The 19,433-nt window shown below is 50.5% G+C and overlaps 12 pseudogenes; all 12 read left to right on the forward strand.

Annotated features, from left to right (window-relative positions):
• Positions 1-93: 93 nt before the first annotated feature.
• LOC130319961 (5S ribosomal RNA) lies at positions 94-213 on the forward strand (annotated as a pseudogene).
• A 272-nt stretch (positions 214-485) lies between these two features.
• Positions 486-605, forward strand: LOC130319945 (5S ribosomal RNA; annotated as a pseudogene).
• A 1,860-nt stretch (positions 606-2,465) lies between these two features.
• LOC130319948 (5S ribosomal RNA) lies at positions 2,466-2,585 on the forward strand (annotated as a pseudogene).
• Positions 2,586-4,682: 2,097 nt separating this feature from the next.
• Positions 4,683-4,802, forward strand: LOC130319941 (5S ribosomal RNA; annotated as a pseudogene).
• Positions 4,803-9,830: 5,028 nt separating this feature from the next.
• On the forward strand, positions 9,831-9,950 carry LOC130319962 (5S ribosomal RNA; annotated as a pseudogene).
• Positions 9,951-10,222: 272 nt separating this feature from the next.
• Positions 10,223-10,342, forward strand: LOC130319960 (5S ribosomal RNA; annotated as a pseudogene).
• An 82-nt stretch (positions 10,343-10,424) lies between these two features.
• LOC130319946 (5S ribosomal RNA) lies at positions 10,425-10,544 on the forward strand (annotated as a pseudogene).
• Positions 10,545-12,207: 1,663 nt separating this feature from the next.
• LOC130319935 (5S ribosomal RNA) lies at positions 12,208-12,327 on the forward strand (annotated as a pseudogene).
• Positions 12,328-13,008: 681 nt separating this feature from the next.
• LOC130319967 (5S ribosomal RNA) lies at positions 13,009-13,128 on the forward strand (annotated as a pseudogene).
• A 1,269-nt stretch (positions 13,129-14,397) lies between these two features.
• LOC130319966 (5S ribosomal RNA) lies at positions 14,398-14,517 on the forward strand (annotated as a pseudogene).
• Positions 14,518-14,802: 285 nt separating this feature from the next.
• LOC130319965 (5S ribosomal RNA) lies at positions 14,803-14,922 on the forward strand (annotated as a pseudogene).
• Positions 14,923-15,980: 1,058 nt separating this feature from the next.
• Positions 15,981-16,100, forward strand: LOC130319953 (5S ribosomal RNA; annotated as a pseudogene).
• The last annotated feature ends 3,333 nt before the right edge of the window (positions 16,101-19,433 follow it).

Consider the following 19,433-nt stretch of genomic DNA (forward strand, 5'->3'; position numbering starts at 1 on the left):
TGCAGTTGACATTTTAATCTGTTGCCGCCTTCCGCTCCGATTCGGAAAACGATTTATTGATGCTTAAATGCACAGTATAAAGGGCGTGAAGCTGTCAACGGCCATCCTAAGCTGAACGCGCCTGCTTTCGTCAGATCGCAGACTGCTACCCAGCTTAGGGCCCGGTAAGTACCAGCATGGGAGACTGGCTGGGAATCCCAGGTGTTGTTGACATTTTGCTCTGTAGCCGCCTTCCGCTCCGATTCCGAAAAAGCTTTATTGATGCTTAAATCCACAGTATACAGGGTGTGAAGCAGTCTACGGCTATCCTAAGCTGAATGTGCCTGTTCTTGTCAGATCGCAGACTGCTGCCCGGCAAGTGCGGGCATGGGAGACTGGCTGGCAATCCAAGGTGCTATTGACATTTTGCTCTGTTGCCGCCTTCCTCTCCGATTCCGAAAAGGATTTATTGATGCTTAAATGCACAGTATAAAAAGCAAGAAGCTGTCAATGGCCATCCTAAGCTGAACGCGCCTGCTCTCGTCAGATCGCAGACTGCTACCCAGCTTAGGGCCTGGTAAGTACTGGCATGGGAGACTGGCTGGGAATCCCAGGTGCCGTGGACATTTTGCTCTATTGCTGCCTTCCGCTCCGATTCCGAAAATAATTTATTGATGCTTAAATCCACAGTATACAAGGTGTGAAGCTGTCGACGGCCATCCTAAGCTTAACGCGCCTGCTCTCGTCAGATCGCAGACTGTTACAGATCTTAGGGCCCGGTAAGTACCGGCATGGGACACTGGCTGGGAATCCCGGCTGCCGTTGACATTTTGCTCTGTTGCCGCCTTCCGAAAAGGATTTATTGATGCTTAAATGCACAGTATAAAGGGCGAGAAGCTGTCAACGGCCATCCTAAGCTGAACGCGCCTGCGCTCGTCAGATCGCAGACTGCTACCCAGCTTAGGGCCTGGTAAGTACCAGCATGGGAGACTGGCTGGGAATCCCGGGTGCAGTTGACATTTTAATCTATTGCCGCCTTCCGCTCCGATTCGGAAAAGGATTTATTGATGCTTAAATCCACAATATACAGGGTGTGAAGCTGTCAACGGCCATCCTAAGCCTGAACGTGCCTGCTCTCCTCAGATCGCAGACTGCTGCCCGGCAGTTAACGGCATGGGAGACTGGCTGGCAATCCAAGGTGCCGTTGACATTTTGCTCTGTTGCCGCCTTCCTCTCTGATTAATAAAAATATTTATTGATGCTTAAATCCACAATATACAAGGCGTGAAGATGTCAACGGCCATCCTAAGCTGAACGCGCCTGCTCTCGTCAGATCGCAGACTGCTACCAAGCTTAGGGCCCAGTAAGTACGATCATGGGAGACGGGCTGGGAATCCCGGGTGCAGTTGACATTTTGCTCTGTTCCGCCTTCTGTTCCGATTCCGAAAAGGATTTATTGATGCTTAAATGCACAGTATAAAAAGCATGAAGCTGTCAATGGCCATCCTAAGCTGAACGCGCCTGCTCTCGTCAGATCGCAGACTGCTACCCAGCTTAGGGCCCGGTAAGTACTGGCATGGGAGACTGGCTGAGAATCCCTGTTGCCGTTGACATTTTGCTCTATTGCTCCGATTCCGAAAATAATTTATTGATGCTTAAATCCACAGTATACAAGGTGTGAAGCTGTCAACAGCCATCCTAAGCTTAACGCGCCTGCTCTCGTCAGATCGCAGACTGGTACAGATCTTAGGGCCTGTAAGTACCGGCATGGGACACTGGCTGGGAATCCCGGCTGCTGTTGACATTTTGCTCTGTTGCCGCCTTCCGTTCCGATTCCGAAAAGGATTTATTGATGCTTAAATGCACAGTATACAAAGTGTGAAGCTGTCAACCGCCATCCTAAGCTGAACGCGCCTGGTCTCGTCAGATCGCAGACTGCTACCCAGCTTAGGGCCTGGTAAGTACCAGCATGGGAGACTGGCTGGGAATCCCGGGTGCAGTTGACATTTTAATCTGTTGCCGCCTTCCGCTCCGATTCGGAAATGGATTTATTGATGCTTAAATGCGCAGTATAAAGGGCGTGAAGCTGTCAACGGCCATCCTAAGCTGAACGCGCCTGCTCTCGTCAGATCGCAGACTGCTACCCTGCTTAGGGCCCGGTAAGTACCAGCATGGGAGACTGGCTGGGAATCTCAGGTGTTGTTGACATTTTGCTCTGTAGCTCTGTAGACATTTTGCTCCGATTGTGAAAAGGATTTATTGATGCTTAAATCCACAATATACAGGGTGTGAAGCCGTCTACGGCTATCCTAAGCTGAATGCGCCTGTTCTTGTCAGATCGCAGACTGCTGCCCGGCAAGTACGGGCAGGGGAGACTGGCTGGCAATCCAAGGTGCTATTGACATTTTGCTCTGTTGCCGCCTTCCTCTCCGATTAAAAAAAATATTTATTGATGCTTAAATCCACAGTATGCAAGGCGTGAAGATGTCAACGGCCATCTTAAGCTGAACGCGCCTGCTCTCGTCAGATCGCAGACTGCTACCCAGCTTAGGGCCCGGTAAGTACTGGCATGGGAGACTGGCTGGGAATCCCGGGTGCCGTTGACATTTTGCTCTGTTGCCGCCTCCGTTTCCGTTTCCGATTCCGAAAAGGATTTATTGATGCTTAAATACACAGTATACAAAGTGTGAAGCTGTCAACGGCCATCCTAAGCTGAACGCGCCTGCTCTCGTCAGATCGCAGACTGACACCCAGCTTAGGGCCTGGTAAGTACCAGCATGGGAGACTGGCTGAGAATCCCGTGTGCAGTTGACATTTTAATCTGTTGCCGCCTTCTGCGCCGATTCGGAAAAGGATTTATTGATGCTTAAATCCACAGTATACAGGGTGTGAAGCTGTCAACGGCCATCCTAAGCTGAACGCGCCTGCACTCGTCAGATCGCAGACTGCTACCCAGCTTAGGGCCCGGTAAGTACCAGCATGGGAGACTGGCTTGGAATCCCAGGTGTTGTTGACATTTTGCTCTGTAGCCGCCTTCCGCTTCGATTCCGAAAAGGATTTATTGATGCTTAAATCCACAGTATGCAGGGTGTGAAGCCGTCTACGGCTATCCTAAGCTGAATGTGCCTGTTCTTGTCAGATCGCAGACTGCTGCCCGGCAAATACGGGCATGGGAGACTAGCTGGCAATCCAAGGTGCTATTGACATTTTGCTCTGTTGCCGCCTTCCTCTCCGATTCCGAAAAGGATTTATTGATGCTTAAATGCACAGTATAAAAAGCATGAAGCTGTCAATGGCCATCCTAAGCTGAACGTGCCTGCTCTCGTCAGATCGAAGACGGCTACCCAGCTTAGGGCCCGGTAAGTACTGGCATGGGAGACTGGCTGGGAATCACGGGTGCCGTTGACATTTTGCTCTATTGCTGCCTTCCGCTCCGATTCCGAAAATAATTTATTGATGCTTAAATCCACAGTATACAAGGTGTGAAGCTGTCGACGGCCATCCTAAGCTTAACGCGCCTGCTCTTGTCAGATCGCAGACTGGTACAGATCTTAGGGCCCGGTAAGTACCGGCATGGGACACTGGCTGGGAATCCCGGCTGCCGTTGACATTTTGCTCTGTTGCCGCCTTCCGTTTCCGATTCCGAAAAGGATTTATTGATGCTTAAATGCACAGTATACAAAGTGTGAAGCTGTCAACGGCCATCCTAAGCTGAACGCGCCTGCTCTCGTCAGATCGCAGACTGATACCCAGCTTAGGGCCTGGTAAGTACCAGCATGGGAGACTGGCTGGGAATCCCGGGTGCAGTTGACATTTTAATCTGTTGCCACCTTCCGCTCCAATTCGGAAAAGGATTTATTGATGCTTAAATCCACAGTATACAGGGCGTGAAGCTGTCAACGGCCATCCTAAGCTGAACACGCCTGCTCTCGTCAGATCGCAGACTGCTACCCAGCTTAGGGCCCGGTAAGTACGGGCATGGGAGACTGGCTGGCAATCCAAGGTGCTATTGACATTTTGCTCTGTAGCCGCCTTCCTCTCCGATTCCGAAAAGGATTTATTGATGCTTAAATGCACAGTATAAAAAGCATGAAGCTGTCAATGGCCATCCTAAGCTGAACGTGCCTGCTCTCGTCAGATCGCAGACTGCTACCCAGCTTAGGGCCCGGTAAATACTGGCATGGGAGACTGGCTGGGAATCCCAAGTGCCGTGGACATTTTGCTCTATTGCTGCCTTCCGCTCCGATTCCGAAAAGAATTTATTGATGCTTAAATCCACAGTATACAAGGCGTGTAGCTGTCGACGGCCATCCTAAGCTTAACGCGCCTGCTCTCGTCAGATCGCAGACTGGTACAGATCTTAGGGCCCGGTAAGTACCGGCATGGGACACTGGCTGGGAATCCCGGCTGCCGTTGACATTTTGCTCTGTTGCCGCCTTCCGTTCCGATTCTGAAAAGGATTTATTGATGCTTAAATGCACAGTATACAAAGTGTGAAGCTGTCAACGGCCATCCTAAGCTGAACGCGCCTGCTCTCGTCAGATCACAGACTGCTACCCAGCTTAGGGCTTGTTAAGTACCAGCATGGGAGACTGGCTGGGAATCCCGGGTGCAGTTGACATTTTAATCTGTTGCCGCCTTCCGCTCCGATTCGGAAAACGATTTATTGATGCTTAAATGCACAGTATAAAGGGCGTGAAGCTGTCAACGGCCATCCTAAGCTGAACGCGCCTGCTCTCGTCAGATCGCAGACTGCTACCCAGCTTAGGGCCCGGTAAGTACCAGCATGGGAGACTGGCTGGGAATCCCAGGTGTTGTTGACATTTTGCTCTGTAGCCGCCTTCCGCTCCGATTCCGAAAAGGCTTTATTGATGCTTAAATCCACAAAATACAGGGTGTGAAGCAGTCTACGGCTATCCTAAGCTGAATGTGCCTGTTCTTGTCAGATCGCAGACTGCTGCCCGGCAAGTGCGGGCATGGGAGACTGGCTGGCAATCCAAGGTGCTATTGACATTTTGCTCTGTTGCCGCCTTCCTCTCCGATTCCGAAAAGGATTTATTGATGCTTAAATGCACAGTATAAAAAGCATGTAGCTGTCAATGGCCATCCTAAGCTGAACGCGCCTGCTCTCGTCAGATCACAGACTGCTACCCAGCTTAGGTCCCGGTAAGTACTGGCATGGGAGACTGGCTGGGAATCCCGGGTGCCGTTGACATTTTGCTCTATTGCTGCCTTCCGCTCCGATTCTGAAAAGAATTTATTGATGCTTAAATCCACAGTATACAAGGTGTGAAGCTGTCGACGGCCATCCTAAGCTTAACGCGCCTGCTCTCGTCAGATCGCAGACTGTTACAGATCTTAGGGCCCGGTAAGTACCGGCATGGGACACTGGCTGGGAATCCCGGCTGCCGTTGACATTTTGCTCTGTTGCCGCCTTCCGAAAAGGATTTATTGATGCTTAAATGCACAGTATAAAGGGCGAGAAGCTGTCAACGGCCATCCTAAGCTGAACGCGCCTGCGCTCGTCAGATCGCAGACTGCTACCCAGCTTAGGGCCTGGTAAGTACCAGCATGGGAGACTGGCTGGGAATCCCGGGTGCAGTTGACATTTTAATCTGTTGCCGCCTTCCGCTCCGATTCGGAAAAGGATTTATTGATGCTTAAATCCACAATATACAGGGTGTGAAGCTGTCAACGGCCATCCTAAGCCTGAACGTGCCTGCTCTCCTCAGATCGCAGACTGCTGCCCGGCAGTTAACGGCATGGGAGACTGGCTGGCAATCCAAGGTGCCGTTGACATTTTGCTCTCTTGCCGCCTTCCTCTCTGATTAATAAAAATATTTATTGATGCTTAAATCCACAATATACAAGGCGTGAAGATGTCAACGGCCATCCTAAGCTGAACGTGCCTGCTCTCGTCAGATCGCAGACTGCTACCAAGCTTAGGGCCCAGTAAGTACCATCATGGGAGACGGGCTGGGAATCCCGGGTGCAGTTGACATTTTGCTCTGTTGCCGCCTTCCGTTCCGATTCCGAAAAGGATTTATTGATGCTTAAATGCACAGTATAAAAAGCATGAAGCTATAAATGGCCATCCTAAGCTGAACGCGCCTGCTCTCGTCAGATCGCAGACTGCTACCCAGCTTAGGGCCCGGTAAGTACTGGCATGGGAGACTGGCTGAGAATCCCTGTTGCCGTTGACATTTTGCTCTATTGCTCCGATTCCGAAAATAATTTATTGATGCTTAAATCCACAGTATACAAGGTGTGAAGCTGTCAACAGCCATCCTAAGCTTAACGCGCCTGCTCTCGTCAGATCGCAGACTGGTACAGATCTTAGGGCCTGTAAGTACCGGCATGGGACACTGGCTGGGAATCCCGGCTGCTGTTGACATTTTGCTCTGTTGCCGCCTTCCGTTCCGATTCCGAAAAGGATTTATTGATGCTTAAATGCACAGTATACAAAGTGTGAAGCTGTCAACCGCCATCCTAAGCTGAACGCGCCTGGTCTCGTCAGATCGCAGACTGCTACCCAGCTTAGGGCCTGGTAAGTACCAGCATGGGAGACTGGCTGGGAATCCCGGGTGCAGTTGACATTTTAATCTGTTGCCGCCTTCGCTCCGATTCGGAAATGGATTTATTGATGCTTAAATGCACAGTATAAAGGGCGTGAAGCTGTCAACGGCCATCCTAAGCTGAACGCGCCTGCTCTCGTCAGATCGCAGACTGCTACCCTGCTTAGGGTCCGGTAAGTACCAGCATGGGAGACTGGCTGGGAATCTCAGGTGTTGTTGACATTTTGCTCTGTAGCTCTGTAGACATTTTGCTACGATTCCGAAAAGGATTTATTGATGCTTAAATCCACAATATACAGGGTGTGAAGCCGTCTACGGCTATCCTAAGCTGAATGCGCCTGTTCTTGTCAGATCGCATACTGCTGCCCGGCAAGTACGGGCAGGGGAGACTGGCTGGCAATCCAAGGTGCTATTGACATTTTGCTCTGTTGCCGCCTTCCTCTCCGATTAAAAAAAATATTTATTGATGCTTAAATCCACAGTATACAAGGCGTGAAGACGTCAACGGCCATCTTAAGCTGAACGCGCCTGCTCTCGTCAGATCGCAGACTGCTACCCAGCTTAGGGCCCGGTAAGTACTGGCATGGGAGACTGGCTGGGAATCCAGGGTGCAGTTGACATTTTGCTCTGTTGCCGCCTCCGTTTCCGATTCCGAAAAGGATTTATTGATGCTTAAATACACAGTATACAAAGTGTGAAGCTGTCAACGGCCATCCTAAGCTGAACGCGCCTGCTCTCGTCAGATCGCAGACTGACACCCAGCTTAGGGCCTGGTAAGTACCAGCATGGGAGACTGGCTGAGAATCCCGTGTGCAGTTGACATTTTAATCTGTTGCCGCCTTCTGCGCCGATTCGGAAAAGGATTTATTGATGCTTAAATCCACAGTATACAGGGTGTGAAGCTGTCAATGGCCATCCTAAGCTGAACGCGCCAGCTCTCGTCAGATCGCAGACTGCTACCCAGCTTAGGGCCCGGTAAGTACCAGCATGGGAGACTGGCTGGGAATCCCAGGTGTTGTTGACATTTTGCTCTGTAGCCGCCTTCCGCTTCGATTCCGAAAAGCATTTATTGATGCTTAAATCCACAGTATGCAGGGTGTGAAGCCGTCTACGGCTATCCTAAGCTGAATGTGCCTGTTCTTGTCAGATCGCAGACTGCTGCCCGGCAAATACGGGCATGGGAAACTAGCTGGCAATCCAAGGTGCTATTGACATTTTGCTCTGTTGCCGCCTTCCTCTCCGATTCCGAAAAGGATTTATTGATGCTTAAATGCACAGTATAAAAAGCAAGAAGCTGTCAATGGCCATCCTAAGCTGAACGCGCCTGCTCTTGTCAGATCGCAGACTGCTACCCAGCTTAGGGCCCGGTAAGTACTGGCATAGGAGACTGGCTGGGAATCCCAGGTGCCGTGGACATTTTGCTCTATTGCTGCCTTCCGCTCCGATTCCGAAAAGAATTTATTGATGCTTAAATCCACAGTATACAAGGTGTGAAGCTGTCGACGGCCATCCTAAGCTTAACGCGCCTGCTCTCGTCAGATCGCAGACTGTTACAGATCTTAGGGCCCGGTAAGTACCGGCATGGGACACTGGCTGGGAATCCCGGCTGCCGTTGACATTTTGCTCTGTTGCCGCCTTCCGAAAAGGATTTATTGATGCTTAAATGCACAGTATAAAGGGCGAGAAGCTGTCAACGGCCATCCTAATCTGAACGCGCCTGCGCTCGTCAGATCGCAGACTGCTACCCAGCTTAGGGCCTGGTAAGTACCAGCATGGGAGACTGGCTGGGAATCCCGGGTGCAGTTGACATTTTAATCTGTTGCCGCCTTCCGCTCTGATTCGGAAAAGGATTTATTGATGCTTAAATCCACAATATACAGGGTGTGAAGCTGTCAACGGCCATCCTAAGCCTGAACGTGCCTGCTCTCCCCAGATCGCAGACTGCTGCCCGGCAGTTAACGGCATGGGAGACTGGCTGGCAATCCAAGGTGCCGTTGACATTTTGCTCTGTTGCCGCCTTCCTCTCTGATTAATAAAAATATTTATTGATGCTTAAATCCACAATATACAAGGCGTGAAGATGTCAACGGCCATCCTAAGCTGAACGCGCCTGCTCTCGTCAGATCGCAGACTGCTACCAAGCTTAGGGCCCAGTAAGTACCATCATGGGAGACGGGCTGGGAATCCCGGGTGCAGTTGACATTTTGCTCTGTTCCGCCTTCCGTTCCGATTCCGAAAAGGATTTATTGATGCTTAAATGCACAGTATAAAAAGCATGAAGCTGTCAATGGCCATCCTAAGCTGAACGCGCCTGCTCTCGTCAGATCGCAGACTGCTACCCAGCTTAGGGCCCGGTAAGTACTGGCATGGGAGACTGGCTGAGAATCCCTGTTGCCGTTGACATTTTGCTCTATTGCTCCGATTCCGAAAATAATTTATTGATGCTTAAATCCACAGTATACAAGGTGTGAAGCTGTCAACAGCCATCCTAAGCTTAACGCGCCTGCTCTCGTCAGATCGCAGACTGGTACAGATCTTAGGGCCTGTAAGTACCGGCATGGGACACTGGCTGGGAATCCCGGCTGCTGTTGACATTTTGCTCTGTTGCCGCCTTCCGTTCCGATTCCGAAAAGGATTTATTGATGCTTAAATGCACAGTATACAAAGTGTGAAGCTGTCAACCGCCATCCTAAGCTGAACGCGCCTGGTCTCGTCAGATCGCAGACTGCTACCCAGCTTAGGGCCTGGTAAGTACCAGCATGGGAGACTGGCTGGGAATCCCGGGTGCAGTTGACATTTTAATCTGTTGCCGCCTTCCGCTCCGATTCGGAAATGGATTTATTGATGCTTAAATGCGCAGTATAAAGGGCGTGAAGCTGTCAACGGCCATCCTAAGCTGAACGCGCCTGCTCTCGTCAGATCGCCGACTGCTACCCTGCTTAGGGCCTGGTAAGTACCAGCATGGGAGACTGGCTGGGAATCTCAGGTGTTGTTGACATTTTGCTCTGTAGCTCTGTAGACATTTTGCTCCGATTCCGAAAAGGATTTATTGATGCTTAAATCCACAATATACAGGGTGTGAAGCCGTCTACGGCTATCCTAAGCTGAATGCGCCTGTTCTTGTCAGATCGCAGACTGCTGCCCGGCAAGTACGGGCAGGGGAGACTGGCTGGCAATCCAAGGTGCTATTGACATTTTGCTCTGTTGCCGCATTCCTCTCCGATTAAAAAAAATATTTATTGATGCTTAAATCCACAGTATGCAAGGCGTGAAGATGTCAACGGCCATCTTAAGCTGAACGCGCCTGCTCTCGTCAGATCGCAGACTGCTACCCAGCTTAGGGCCCGGTAAGTACCAGCATGGGAGACTGGCTGGGAATCCCAGGTGTTGTTGACATTTTGCTCTGTAGCCGCCTTCCGCTCCGATTACGAAAAGGATTTATTGATGCTTAAATCCACAGTATACAGGGTGTGAAGCCGTCTACGGTTATCCTAAGCTGAATGTGCCTGTTCTTGTCAGATCGCAGACTGCTGCCCGGCAAGTACGGGCATGGGAGACTGGCTGGCAATCCAAGGTGCTATTGACATTTTGCTCTGTTGCCGCCTTCCTCTCCGATTCCGAAAACGATTTATTGATGCTTAAATGCACAGTATAAAAAGCATGAAGCTGTCAATGGCCATCCTAAGCTGAACGCGCCTGCTCTCATCAGATCGCAGACTGCTACCCATCTTAGGGCCCGGTAAGTACTGGCATGGGAGACTGGCTGGGAATCCCGGGTGCCGTTGACATTTTGCTCTATTGCTGCCTTCCGCTCCGATTCCGAAAAGAATTTATTGATGCTTAAATCCACAGTATAAAGGGCGAGAAGCTGTCAACGGCCATCCTAAGCTGAACGCACCTGCTCTCGTCAGATCGCAGACTGCTACCCAGCTTAGGGCCCGGTAAGTACCAGCATGGGAGACTGGCTGGGAATCCCAGGTGTTGTTGACATTTTGCTCTGTAGCCGCCTTCCGCTTCGATTCCGAAAAGGATTTATTGATGCTTAAATCCACAGTATACAGGGTGTGAAGCCGTCTACGGCTATCCTAAGCTGAATGTGCCTGTTCTTGTCAGATCGCAGACTGCTGCCAGGAAAGTACAGGCATTGGAGACTGGCTGGCAATCCAAGGAACTATTGATATTTTGCTCTGTTGCCGCCTTCCTCTCCGATTCCGAAAAGGATTTATTGATGCTTAAATGCACAGTATAAAAAACATGAAGCTGTCAATGGCCATGCTAAGCTGAACGTGCCTGCTCTCGTCAGATTGCAAACTGCTACCCAGTTTAGGGCCCGGTAAGTACTGGCATGGGAGTCTGGCAGGGAATCCCAGGTGCCGTTGACATTTTGCTCTATTGCTGCCCTCCGCTCCGATTCCGAAAATAATTTATTGATGCTTAAATCCACAGTATACAAGGTGTGAAGCTGTCGACGGCCATCCTAAGCTTAACGCGCCTGCTCTCGTCAGATCGCAGACTGGTACAGATCTTCGGGCCCGGTAAGTACCGGCATGGGACACTGGCTGGGAATCCCGGCTGCCGTTGACATTTTGCTCTGTTGCCGCCTTACGTTCCGATTCCGAAAAGGATTTATTGATGCTTAAATGCACAGTATAAAGGGCGAGAATCTGTCAACGGCAATCCTAAGCTAAACGCGCCTGCTCTCATCAGATCGCAGACTGCTACCCAGCTTAGGGCCCGGTAAGTACCAGCATGGGAGACTGGCTGGGAATCCCGGGTGCAGTTGACATTTTAATCTGTTGCCGCCTTCCGCTCCGATTCGGAAAAGGACTTATTGATGCTTAAATCCACAATATACAGGGTGTGAAGCTGTCAACGGCCATCCTAAGCCTGAACGTGCCTGCTCTCCTCAGATCGCAGACTGCTGCCCGGCAGATACCGGCATGGGAGACTGGCTGGCAATCCAAGGTGCCATTGACATTTTGCTCTGTTGCCGCCTTCTTCTCCGATTAATAAAAATATTTATTGATGCTTAAATCCACAATATACAAGGCGTAAAGATGTCAACGGCCATCCTAAGCTGAACGCGCCTGCTCTCGTCAGATCGCAGACTGCTACCCAGCTTTGGGCCCAGTAAGTACCGGCATGGGAGACTGGCTGAGAATCCCGGGTGCAGTTGACATTTTGCTCTGTTGCCGCCTTCCGCTCCGATTCGGAAAATGATTTATTGATGCTTAAATGCACAGTATAAAGGGCGTGAAACTGTCAACGGCCATCCTAAGCTGAACGCGCCTGCTCTCGTCATATCGCAGACTGCTACCCAGCTTAGGGCCCGGTAAGTACCAGCATGGGAGACTGGCTGGGAATCCCAGGTGTTGTTGACATTTTGCTCTGTAGCCGCCTTCCGCTCCGATTCCGAAAAGGATTTATTGATGCTTAAATCCACAGTATACAGTGTGTGAAGCCGTCTACGGCTATTCTAAGCTGAATGTGCCTGTTCTTGTCAGATCGCAGACTGCTGCCCGGCAAGTACGGGCATGGGAGACTGGCTGGCAATCCAAGGTGCTATTGACATTTTGCTCTGTTGCCGCCTTCCTCTCCGATTCCGAAAAGGATTTATTCATGCTTAAATGCACAGTATAAAAAGCATGAAGCTGTCAATGGCCATCCTAAGCTGAACGCACCTGCTCTCGTCAGATCGCAGACTGCTACCCAGCTTAGGGCCCGGTAAGTACTGGCATGGGAGACTGGCTGGGAATCCCGGGTGTCGTTGACATTTTGCTCTATTGCTGCCTTCCGCTCCGATTCCGAAAAGAATTTATTGATGCTTAAATCCACAGTATACAAGGTGTGAAGCTGTCGACGGCCATCCTAAGCTTAACGCGCCTGCTCTCATCAGATCGCAGACTGGTACAGATCTTAGGGCCCGGTAAGTACCAGCATGGGAGGCTGGCTGGGAATACCAGGTGTCGTTGACATGTTGTTCTGTTGCCGCCTTCCGCTCCGATTCCGAAAAGGATTTATTGATGCTTAAAACCACAGTATACAGGGTGTGAAGATGTCTACGGCCATCCTAAGCTGAATGCGCCTATTCTCGTCAGATCGCAGACTGCTACCCAGCTTCGGGCCTGGTAAGTACCAGCATGGGAGACTGGCTGGGAATCCCAGCTGCCGTTGATATTTTGCTCTGTTTCTGCTCCGATTCCGAAAATTATTTATTGATGCTTAAATCCACAGTATACAAATTGTAAAGCTGTCAACGGCCATCCTAAGCTGAACGCGCCTGCTCTCGTCAGATCACAGACTGCTACCCAGCTTAGGGCCCAGTAAGTACCGGCATGGGAGACTGGCTGGGAATCCCGGGTGCAGTTGACATTTTGCTCTAATGCCGCCTTCCGTTCCGATTCCGAAAAGGATTTATTGATGCTTAAACACACAGTATAAAAAGCATGAAGCTGTCAATGGCCATGCTAAGCTGAACGCGCCTGCTCTCGTCAGATCGCAGACTGCTACCCAGCTTAGGGCCCGGTAAGTACTGGCATGGGAGACTGGCTGGGAAACCCGGTCGCCGTTGACATTTTGCTCTAATGCTGCCTTCCGCTCCGATTCCGAAAAGAATTTATTGATGCTTAAATCCACAGTATACAGGGTGTGAAGCCGTCTACGGCTATCCTAAGCTTATTGTGCCTGTTCTTGTCAGATCGCAGACTGCTGCCCGGCAAGTACGGGCATGGGAGACTGGCTGGCAATCCAAGGTGCTATTGACATTTTGCTTTGTTGCCGCCTTCCTCTCCGATTCCGAAAAGGATTTATTGATGCTGAAATGCACAGTATAAAAAGCATGAAGCTGTCAATGGCCATCCTAAGCTGAACGTGCCTGCTCTCATCAGATCGCAGACTGCTACCCAGCTTAGGGCCCGGTAAGTACTGGCATGGTAGACTGGCTGGGAATCCCGGGTGCTGTTGACATGTTAATCTGTTGCCGCCTTCCGCTCCGATTCGGAAAAGGATTTAATGATGCTTAAATCCACAATATACAGGGTGTGAAGCTGTCAACAGCCATCCCAAGCCTGAACAAGCCTGCTCTCCTCAGATCGCAGACTGCTGCCCGGCAGTTACCGGCATGGGAGACTGGCTGGCAATCCAAGGTGCCATTGACATTTTGCTCTGTTGCCGCCTTCCTCTCCGATTAATAAAAATATTTATTGATGCTTAAATCCACAATATACAAGGCATGAAGATGTCAACGGCCATCCTAAGCTGAACGCGCCTGCTCTCGTCAGATCGCAGACTGCTACCCAGCTTAGGGCCCAGTAAGTACCGGCATGGGAGACTGGCTGGGAATCCCTGGTGCAGTTGACATTTTGCTCTGTTGCCGCCTTCCGTTCCGATTCCGAAAAGGATTTATTGATGCTTAAATGCACAGTATAAAAAGCATGAAGCTGTCAATGGCCATCCTAAGCTGAACCCGCCTGCTCTCGTCAGATCGCAGACTGCTACCCAGCTTAAGGCCCGGTAAGTACTGGCATGGGAGACTGGCAGGGAATCCCGGTTGTGTTGACATTTTGCTCTATTGCTCCGATTCCGAAAAGAATTTATTGATGCTTAAATCCACAGTATCCACAGTATACAAGGTGTGAAGCTGTCGACGGCCATCCTAAGCTTAACGCGCCTGCTCTCGTCAGATCGCAGACTGGTACAGATCTTAGGGCCCGGTAAGTACCGGCATGGGACACTGGCTGGGAATCCCGGCTGCCGTTGACATTTTGCTCTGTTGCCGCCTTCCGTTCCGATTCCGAAAAGGATTTATTGATGCTTAAATGCACAGTATACAAATTGTGAAGCTGTCAACGGCCATTCTAAGCTGAACGCGCCTGCTCTCGTGAGATCGCAGACTGCTACCCAGCTTAGGGCCTGGTAAGTACCAGCATGGGAGACTGGCTGGGAATCCCGGGTGCCGTTGACATTTTGCTCTATTGCTGCCTTCCGCTCCGATTCCGAAAAGAATTTATTGATGCTTAAATCCACAGTATACAAGGTGTGAAGCTGTCGACGGCCATCCTAAGCTTAACGCGCCTGCTCTTGTCAGATCGCAGACTGGTACAGATCTTAGGGCCCGGTAAGTACCGGCATGGGACACTGGCTGGGAATCCCGGCTGCCGTTGACATTTTGCTCTGTTGACGCCTTCCGTTTCCGATTCCGAAAAGGATTTATTGATGCTTAAATGCACAGTATACAAAGTGTGAAGCTGTCAACGGCCATCCTAAGCTGAACGCGCCTGCTCTCGTCAGATCGCAGACTGATACCCAGCTTAAGGCCTGGTAAGTACCAGCATGGGAGACTGGCTGGGAATCCCGGGTGCAGTTGACATTTTAATCTGTTGCCGCCTTCCGCTTTGATTCCGAAAATAATTTATTGATGCTTAAATCCACAGTATACAGGGTGTGAAGCCGTCTACGGCTATCCTAAGCTGAATGTGCCTGTTCTTGTCAGATCGCAGACTGCTGCCCGGCAAGTACGGGCATGGGAGACTGGCTGGCAATCCAAGGTGCTATTGACATTTTGCTCTGTTGCCGCCTTCCGCTCCGATTCCGAAAAGGATTTATTGATGCTTAAATGCACAGTATAAAAAGCATGAAGCTGTCAATGGCCATCCTAAGCTGAACGCGCCTGCTATCGTCAGATCGCAGACTGGTACAGATCTTAGGGCCTGGTAAGTACTGGCATGGGAGACTGGCTGAGAATCCCGGTTGCCGTTGACATTTTGCTCTATTGCTCCGATTCCGAAAAGAATTTATTGATGCTTAAATCCACAGTATACAAGGTGTGAAGCTGTCAACAGCCATCCTAAGCTTAACGCGCCTGCTCTCGTCAGATCGCAGACTGGTACAGATCTTAGGGCCTGGTAAGTACCGGCATGGGACACTGGCTGGGAATCCCGGCTGCTGTTGACATTTTGCTCTGTTGTCGCCTTCCGTTCCGATTCCGAAAAGGATTTATTGATGCTTAAATGCACAGTATACAAAGTGTGAAGCTGTCAACCGCCATCCTAAGCTGAACGCACCTGGTCTCGTCAGATCACAGATTGCTACCCAGGTTAGGGCCCGGTAAGTACCAGCATGGGAGACTGGCTGGGAATCCCAGGTGTTGTTGACATTTTGCTCTGTAGCTGCCTTCCGCTTCGATTCCGAAAAGGATTTATTGATGCTTAAATCCACAGTATACAGGGTGTGAAGCCGTCTACGGCTATCCTAAGCTGAATGTGCCTGTTCTTGTCAGATCGCAGACTGCTGCCTGGCAAGTACGGGCATGGGAGACTGGCTGGCAATCCAAGGTGCTATTGACATTTTGCTCTGTTGCCGCCTTCCTCTCCGATTCTGAAAAGGATTTATTGATGCTTAAATGCACAGTATAAAAAGCTTGAAGCTGTCAATGGCCATCCTAAGCTGAACGCGCCTGCTCTCGTCAGATCGCAGACTGCTACCCAGCTTAGGGCCCGGTAAGTACTGGCATGGGAGACTGGCTGGGAATCCCAGGTGCCGTGGACATTTTGCTCTATTGCTGCCTTCCGCTCCTATTCCGAAAAGAATTTATTGATGCTTAAATCCACAGTATACAAGGTGTGAAGCTGTCGACGGCCATCCTAAGCTTAACGCGCCTGCTCTCGTCAGATCGCAGACTGGTACAGATCTTAGGGCCTGGTAAGTACCGGCATGGGACACTGGCTGGGAATCCCGGCTGCCGTTGACATTTTGCTCTGTTGCCGCCTTCCTCTCCGATTCCGAAAAGGATTTATTGATGCTTAAATGCACAGTATAAAAAGCATGAAGCTGTCAATAGCCATCCTAAGCTGAACGCGCCTGCTCTCGTCAGATCACAGACTGCTACTCAGCTTAGGTCCCGGTAAGTACTGGCATGGGAGACTGGCTGGGAATCCTGAGTGCCGTTGACATTTTGCTCTATTGCTGCCTTCCGCTCCGATTCCGAAAAGAATTTATTGATGCTTAAATCCACAGTATACAAGGTGTAAAGCTGTCGACGGCCATCCTAAGCTTAACGCGCCTGCTCTTGTCAGATCGCAGACTGGTACAGATCTTAGGGCCCGGTAAGTACCGGCATAGGACACTGGCTGGGAATCCCGGCTGCCGTTGACATTTTGCTCTGTTGCCGCCTTCCGTTCCGATTCTGAAAAGGATTTATTGATGCTTAAATGCACAGTATAAAAAGCATGAAGCTGTCAATGGCCATCCTAAGCTGAACGTGCCTGCTCTCGTCAGATCGAAGACGGCTACCCAGCTTAGGGCCCGGTAAGTACTGGCATGGGAGACTGGCTGGGAATCCCGGGTGCCGTTGACATTTTGCTCTATTGCTGCCTTCCGCTCCGATTCCGAAAATAATTTATTGATGCTTAAATCCACAGTATACAAGGTGTGAAGCTGTCGACGGCCATCCTAAGCTTAACGCGCCTGCTCTCGTCAGATCGCAGGCTGATACCCAGCTTAGGGCCTGGTAAGTACCAGTATGGGAGACTGGCTGGGAATCCCGGGTGCAGTTGACATTTTAATCTGTTGCCGCCTTCCGCTCCGATTCGGAAAAGGATTTATTGATGCTTAAATGCACAGTATAAAGGGCATGAAGCTGTCAACGGCCATCCTAAGCTGAACGTGCCTGCTCTCGTCAGATCGCAGACTGCTACCCAGCTTAGGGCCCGGTAAGTACCAGCATGGGAGACTGGCTGGAAATCCCAGGTGTTGTTGACATTTTGCTCTGTAGCCGCCTTCCGCTCCGATTCCGAAAAGGCTTTATTGATGCTTAAATCCACAGTATACAGGGTGTGAAGCAGTCTACGGCTATCCTAAGCTGAATGTGCCTGTTCTTGTCAGATCGCAGACTGCTGCCCGGCAAGTGCGGGCATGGGAGACTGGCTGGCAATCCAAGGTGCTATTGACATTTTGCTCTGTTGCCGCCTTCCTCTTCGATTCCGAAAAGGATTTATTGATGCTTAAATGCACAGTATAAAAAGCATGAAGCTGTCAATGGCCATCCTAAGCTGAACGCGCCTGCTCTCGTCAGATCACAGACTGCTACCCAGCTTAGGTCCCGGTAAGTACTGGCATGGGAGACTGGCTGGGAATCCCGGGTGCCGTTGACATTTTGCTCTATTGCTGCCTTCCGCTCTGATTCCGAAAAGAATTTATTGATGCTTAAATCCACAGTATACAAGGTGTGAAGCTGTCGACGGCCATCCTAAGCTTAACGCGCCTGCTCTTGTCAGATCGCAGACTGGTACAGATCTTAGGGCCCGGTAAGTACCGGCATGGGACACTGGCTGGGAATCCCGGCTGCCGTTGACATTTTGCTCTGTTGACGCCTTCCGTTTCCGTTTCCGATTCCGAAAAGGATTTATTGATGCTTAAATGCACAGTATACAAAGTGTGAAGCTGTCAACGGCCATCCTAAGCTGAACGCGCCTGCTCTCGTCAGATCGCAGACTGATACCCAGCTTAGGGCCTGGTAAGTACCAGCATGGGAGACTGGCTGGGAATCCCGGGTGCAGTTGACATTTTAATCTGTTGCCGCCTTCCGCTTCGATTCCGAAAATAATTTATTGATGCTTAAATCCACAGTATACAGGGTGTGAAGCCGTCTACGGCTATCCTAAGCTGAATGTGCCTGTTCTTGTCAGATCGCAGACTGCTGCCCGGCAAGTACGGGCATGGGAGACTGGCTGGCAATCCAAGGTGCTATTGACATTTTGCTCTGTTGCCGCCTTCCGCTCCGATTCCGAAAAGGATTTATTGATGCTTAAATGCACAGTATAAAAAGCATGAAGCTGTCAATGGCCATCCTAAGCTGAACGCGCCTGCTATCGTCAGATCGCAGACTGCTACCCAGCTTAGGGCCCGGTAAGTACTGGCATGGGAGACTGGCAGAGAATCCCGGTTGCCGTTGACATTTTGCTCTATTGCTCCGATTCCGAAAAGAATTTATTGATGCTTAAATCCACAGTATACAAGGTGTGAAGCTGTCAACAGCCATCCTAAGCTTAACGCGCCTGCTCTCGTCAGATCGCAGACTGGTACAGATCTTAGGGCCTGGTAAGTACCGGCATGGGACACTGGCTGGGAATCCCGGCTGCTGTTGACATTTTACTCTGTTGTCGCCTTCCGTTCCGATTCCGAAAAGGATTTATTGATGCTTAAATGCACAGTATACAAAGTGTGAAGCTGTCAACCGCCATCCTAAGCTGAACGCACCTGGTCTCGTCAGATCGCAGATTGCTACCCAGCTTAGGGCCCGGTAAGTACCAGCATGGGAGACTGGCTGGGAATCCCAGGTGTTGTTGACATTTTGCTCTGTAGCCGCCTTCCGCTTCGATTCCGAAAAGGATTTATTGATGCTTAAATCCACAGTATACAGGGTGTGAAGCCGTCTACTGCTATCCTAAGCTGAATGTGCCTGTTCTTGTCAGATCGCAGACTGCTGCCTGGCAAGTACGGGCATGGGAGACTGGCTGGCAATCCAAGGTGCTATTGACATTTTGCTCTGTTGCCGCCTTCCTCTCCGATTCCGAAAAGGATTTATTGATGCTTAAATGCACAGTATAAAAAGCATGAAGCTGTCAATGGCCATCCTAAGCTGAACGCGCCTGCTCTCGTCAGATCGCAGACTGCTATCCAGCTTAGGGCCCGGTAAGTACTGGCATGGGAGACTGGCAGGGAATCCCAGGTGCCGTGGACATTTTGCTCTATTGCTGCCTTCCGCTCCGATTCCGAAAATAATTTATTGATGCTTAAATCCACAGTATACAAGGTGTGAAGCTGTCGACGGCCATCCTAAGCTTAACGCGCCTGCTCTCGTCAGATCGCAGACTGGTACAG

Source organism: Hyla sarda, unplaced genomic scaffold (assembly GCF_029499605.1).
Source record: "Hyla sarda isolate aHylSar1 unplaced genomic scaffold, aHylSar1.hap1 scaffold_2180, whole genome shotgun sequence".
Lineage (NCBI taxonomy): Eukaryota > Metazoa > Chordata > Amphibia > Anura > Hylidae > Hyla > Hyla sarda.